The 6,381-nt window shown below is 34.9% G+C and overlaps 1 non-coding gene across 1 annotated transcript; it reads left to right on the top strand.

The window, feature by feature from the left end:
* The first annotated feature begins 1,537 nt into the window (after positions 1-1,537).
* Positions 1,538-3,611, top strand: LOC103500034 (uncharacterized). The gene is made up of 2 exons (XR_001764094.2): positions 1,538-1,848; positions 3,008-3,611. It is a non-coding gene; the product is annotated as an uncharacterized LOC103500034 (transcript).
* The last annotated feature ends 2,770 nt before the right edge of the window (positions 3,612-6,381 follow it).

A 6,381-nucleotide genomic window follows, 5' to 3' on the forward strand; every position in this document is an offset into this window, starting at 1 on the left:
GTCTTGAACTCTTTGTTCATATAACTTGGTCTTCACCTACAGTTTTAGGCTTTCGACAAAATAGAAAACATTGTCTTTCTCGGATTTATCGCATATATCCAACATCAACCCCGCAAACTGTTTCACATATTTATGAATGTTGCCGATGTGTTTTAAGTCCTGCAATTTCCGTCGAGCAAGGATTTCAATATTCTTAGGGAGAATTGCGAGTAGAGTTCTTTTTTTAAACTGTCCTAAGTGTCTATTATGCTACGCCCTTCTTGAATGTTGAATATCGGGATCTCCACCACAACTTTGCATCCTCAGCCAAATGCATAGTCGCCAACGTCGCTTTGGCTTCTTCTGTGACTGTGTTTGTGGCCTTGAAGTATTGCTCAAGATCAAAGATGAAGTTCTCCAAGGCTTTTGCATCCCTTGCCCCACAAAAGGGATTTAGTTCGAAAATTTTTATTCTGCTAACGAGATTGCTCCTCAACTGGAGCTTAATTTGCCATCACTCGCATCATGAGGCTCACTCTTGTACTCACGTCTATGATTTTATTTCTAACGACATCGAGGGTAGCTCGAAAATCCTCTGACATGCCGTTTATCACTTTCATATTTGTCTTCTGAGAGCTATCTAGCTCAAAAACATGTTCTTCTATATGGGCAACCGAGTTCGTCAAACTGTCCCCACCCTCGTAGTTTCTAGTTCTTACAAATTTTGTCTCTAGAGTGTCGACTCTTGCCAATAACTCTTGTATGGCTAATCTGTCAAGATGACCGGACACCGCATTAATAGTTTTAGCTTTCTTAGAAATTTCTTGAATACGGGTTTCCAAGAAGCGGACGGAGTCTAGAACTTCCACTAGTAGAACATCTACTCTTCAAGCTCTACGAGTCGGTCTACATGAAACTTGCCCCACTGTTTCGTTGCAGACATGTTTACGTCTTAATCATCAATAAGACAACTTAGGCTTTGATACCACTCGTCATAATCGCAATCTTTCAAATACGGGATGGGCGATTGTGCGACACTTGTTCTACTCAATCAACAAGTTAGCTGTGCACAATCCCAAATTTGCGGACAAACTCGTGCTATGATGTAGCGTCCCTTCATGTTCTGGAAAATATTATTTTATAAAATGTGAAAGAGAAAGAAAATCAATGAAAACATCATTAAAGAAAGCATTGAAGACTGTGAGTTGTAAAGAAAGCTTATATTGCAAAGAGTATGATAAGCTTGATTGGGGATTTAACTAGTGGGTCTTCCCTATAGACATTTTAAACTTTTTTAGTTTTGACAAGCTTGCATATGAAAAGTGCGAAACGTCACACTCTAGATCGACGATATAAAAATGAGAGTAGACTAAACTAAGTACAAAACATAAAGACAAGGTAATTTAGGATATTTGGACATGCAACCATAGACAAACAACACTTTTTTGAACAAGTATGCTCATGACATGGGTCGAATCACAACTTTTTCCTTTTTAAATGCTTTCCAGGATCGAATTAGTTTTTAAAATGAAATTGTTGTTAAAAAAGTCAGAAATGGGTAGCCACCTAGCATTTTACTTTATAGAGCAAAAAAAAGGAAGAAGTATAAGATGTAAGGAAGTTGGATCTGGTACTTCACTGTCCGCCTCTTCGAAGCTCGCAAATGGCATATTCTCCATTCATTCCCCCTCTTCCCTCTTCCTCTTCTGGGCTTTCACCTTTCTCCAAAAGCCATTTTTCTTCCTCTTTCCTTTATATATATATATATTTATATATTTATATATTTTGCCCTAATATTCGCATCATTCAACAACTTGGGTCTCCCTTTTGATTTCCTATCCTCGCTTTCTCCGCTGCCTTTCTCTTTCTGTAAGCTTCTCTTCCCCCATTTCCTTCCTTTGTTTATATGTTATTTCTATGTTTTGCTATGAAAATCTACTAATTGCTTCTCAACATATTTGATCCCTAACTATCTCCCTCATCAAAATGCCTTTTTTCCTTTTACCATTTCGCTATTTACTGTATTTCCTCATTTCCCATATTTTCTTCCCTGTTTACATCACTACCTTTATTTGTTGTTTTGGATCGTTTTAGTTAGTATCAAACTGTGCTAACTTCTGTCTTTTCAAATAAAACCTTTGGATTCTGTAGACATTTTGTTCTTAACTAATGCAACTTATCTGGGTTGGAATTGGATGGTTTTGTTTATTACTTATGGAGCTTCGAGTGAAGAGCAGATAAAGCCCTTAGGTTGCATCTTCTCATAATGCTCCATACACCAATTTGCCTCCATTAACATTGAATAGCTTTCTGCTGTGCTACCTCATGTGTTCTTTCAAGAGGCATACAAAATCACTACACCTATCATGTAGCATTCGTTTCTCTATGCTCTGAATTTGAACACTGGATGCTTAGTTTTCACACACACACGCAAACACTCCATTACTCTTAAATGATATAAGAGTTAATTTACCTCCACCCCTTGTAAGCTTTTGAGTTAATAGGTAATTTATAACGTTACTAGAGTGGAGAGGAGATCCTATTTCAAACTCGTTCTGTGTTTTTGTTCTTTCCCAATTAGAACAGAGAGAAGATCCTATTTCAAACTTGTCCATTGTTATTTCCTTCTCAACTTGTATCGATTTCCACTTGTTGGTTCTTGTACATAATTTTAAGTTCACAACTGATAGAAGTGTTAGAATATATAATATTAAATTTATCTTCCCTCTATTAGTTTAAGCTTTTCGGTCAACTGGTTTTTTAGGAATTAAAATGGTAAATGAAGAAATTGAGCATTGTCTACTGAATTGCTGAGATAAAATGAAAAAGAAAATGGTTCTGCAATTTTCATACATCTGCCATATGGAAGTTCATAGTTAGAGTATGATCATCATTCATTCTGGTGCTTAATATTCTGTTTGATCTTTTCCACTTGCTTGTTCACTGATGCAGCCTTTATTTTTCTCACATGCTTTTGATTGATTTGATTTGTAAACAACACCAGTTTAAATGTGTTTCATGAATTTAGGAGCAGAAATGTCAACCCTGTCAACTGCAAAGCTCCCTACCCACTTCATGTACAACACGCAATCTAAAAATCAACTTGGTAGCACCATCATCAAGTGTCCATCGTCAATTGGATCTACGAGAAACATTTGGAAATCCTTTGGCTTGAATTCACGTCCCTCATTCAGAGCCCGTGCAATGGCAGTTTTCAAAATTAAACTTGTCGAACCATGTGGGAAAGAGCATGAGTTTGAGGCATCTGATGATACGTACATTCTTGATGCAGCTGAAGAAGCGGGAGTAGACTTACCTTATTCTTGCAGGGCAGGTGCGTGTTCTACGTGTGCTGGGAAAATAGTTTCGGGTTCGGTCAATCAATCAGACGGGTCGTTCCTTGACGATGATCAAATGGCAAAGGGTTACTTGTTAACCTGTGTATCACTCCCAACTGCAGATTGTGTGATTCACACACACAAGGAAGAAGAACTGATCTGAGTACGATAGTTTGAATGATACAGAGTGTTTTCTTGTTTCATGGTTTTCATTTGTAATGTCATATTATTAAAAAAAAAAAAAAAAAAATAAATCAAATGTGTGAACTTTCTCGTCATGCATTTTCCTTGTTATTATCATTATGCATGGGAAATTTGTATTGTTCTTTTTTTGAACTTGTGGACATTCACATTCTGAAAAGTCACTAACAATTATAAATAAAATGTCATAAAACGTGATATTAGGTTAATAATAAGAATTTTAAACTTGCTTAAAAATACAGGAAACCTTTTTTTTTTTTCGCGATTTGGTGATTTATTTCCATGTATTTCTTCTTTTTCTTTTTTTTTCCGTTGCGGTTTCTTTTCATCGTTTTTCTTCTTTTTTTTTATTTTTTTACGTCGTTTAATTTTTTTTTTCTGCTGTGATTTTTGTCCAGTCTTTTTTTCTTTTCCAACCAAATTTAAACGATCGTATACAAAAAATAGCAAATTTTAAAATTTAGATTGGAGTAGTCAAATGTAAACGATTGTGTAAAAAAGTAAACGGTGTAAAAAAGTAAACGATCGTGTAAAAAAAGTAAAATATAGTGGATAAAGAATCTTGCAAAAAATCATTTAGATTGGAGTAGTCAAATGTAAACGATCGTGTAGAAAAAATAAAAGATTGTGTATAAAGAATCTTGAAAAAAAATTATTTAGTCTGGAGTAACCAAATGTAAACGATCGGGTGAAAGTAAATGATCGTGTAAAAAAAAAAAATAAATTATCGTTTAGATTTGTAGCAAAAGAATTAAAAAAATCGTATACCAAATTTGGAAAAAAAATTGTTTAGATTTGGGTCCCAAAAAATCTAAACAATCAAATCTAAACGATTGTGTAATCAAATTTAAACGATCGTGTAACAAAATTAAACGATAGAATTTGAGAAGATAAATTGTAGTCATATCTAAACGATCGTGTACCAAACAATAACCAAATATAAACGATTGCAAATATATTACGTGTGCGTTGTTGACGGTATGGTTGACGGAGCATTTTTGGTTTTTTTGTTTTCGGAATTGTTATATACATTGTAAATAGATTACTTCGCCGCTTTGTTATATTTTTTAAAAGACCCCTAAAAATAATGGGGAAATTGCCAAAAATAGGTTAAAAAAGGAGGTTTAAATGACTTTTGGGATAAATTTTCAAAAGGAAGAGTTTTAGGACAATTTAGGTGTGAATGGACAAAAATGCCCTTCATTAAATTTCTATCCCTCTTCATTGAATTTCCACTACCCACGTTCGCTTTTCCTTCTCTTTCGCGTAGAACTCTTTTCGTTGGCTTTTGAAATTTCCCGCTCTGCTCTTCGAAGATACTCCGACTGTTTGTCGGTCCTCCAGTGCATTTTGTCGCTTCTCCTTTTCGAACCATTCAATCAACTTTGAGCGTTTTCTCTTATTTCAGTGAGTTTTATCTGTAACTCATTTTCAATATATTTGCTGTAAATGTTTGGTTTTGGAATCGACTTATTTGCTGGAATTTGTTTCTTTTTTTTCAGGCTTCAACATGACATCGACATCGACCGACGGACCCTTGTACAAAATTAATCCTTCCCATCATTTTTATGCTCTAGTAAGTTGTTTGTCTCATTTATAAAAGACAACACATAATATTAAAGCCAAACTGAAACCCGATCAATTAGCCTTATTTAGGAAAACAAAGTTTGACACTTTTTGGACCTAAATATTGTCTTTAATGGGCTACTCATCCACTACTTATTGTTAAGGGAGGTGGAAGATGAAGAAAAAGATTGTATAAGTTTCTTACTAGGGGGCGTTGTTTGTACTTTCGGTAGGAGAGAGCTTAACATCATAACTGGTCTATGGGGTCCTAAAGAGGAGTATATTCAGTTGGTTGGGAATAGTCGATTATTTGGAGAAGTTTTTCAAAGACAAAGAGTGTATTTATGTAATCGACTTAGAGGATATATGTTTGGAATACGAGGGTGATGATGATGATATTGTGAAATTAGCTTTAGTCTACTTTATAGAGCTATCTTTGTTAGGAAAAGATAGGCCAACCAAAGTCGACATTGGTTTTTTCAAGATTGCTGATGATTGGAATACATTTAATAATTATAATCGACTTACAGGTATGTGACTTCTTACTTCTTACTTCAAAACTTATGCATACATTTAAAATTAAACGATCGTTTAGTTATTTTAAACGATCGTTTAGTTGTTTTAAACGATCGTTTAGTTATTTTAAACGATTGCTTGGTTGTTTTTTAACGATCGTTTAGTTATGTTAAACGATCGTTTAGTTGTTTTTAAACGATTGTGAAACCATTTTTTTTATATATCTATATATATCTTGTGGCACTTCCTAAACTTGTTTGTCAAATGTCGAATAGGTTTGGGCATAGGAGTCTATACCAACCATCATTGGATGTGGTATAGATAAAGTAAACGATGATGCCATACCACGAATGCTGAGGTGGGTGTGCCAACAATCACCAAAGTCCCAAACTATAAGTCAGGTGTTTGACTCGCCAATGGTAAGTAGCAAGCAATAGTAATTAACTTAAAGATCGCATGATTTTGTGCTTATTTCTTTGTCCTAAATACATTTGCCTTTTTCTATTTGCAGTTGATAATTAAGGCGGTCATTGAGATGACACCTGAAGAGGAGCAGTTGAAGAATGGTGGTTCAAAAAGAGGAAGAGAAGTTGTTAATGATGAAGATGACTTCAAAAAGAGTAAGAAACAGAAGTCCAAGACTAAGATGAAAAAGGCTATTCGGAATCTCCAAGATCGAGTAGCGGTTGTTGAAGGACAACTTACTAGTATAAAATCAGATATTGACGAATTGAAGGGCATGATGTCAACCATATTGAAGCACATTGGACTTCAAAGAAAG

This window comes from Cucumis melo, chromosome 12 (assembly GCF_025177605.1).
Source record: "Cucumis melo cultivar AY chromosome 12, USDA_Cmelo_AY_1.0, whole genome shotgun sequence".
In the NCBI taxonomy this organism is placed as follows: domain Eukaryota; kingdom Viridiplantae; phylum Streptophyta; class Magnoliopsida; order Cucurbitales; family Cucurbitaceae; genus Cucumis; species Cucumis melo.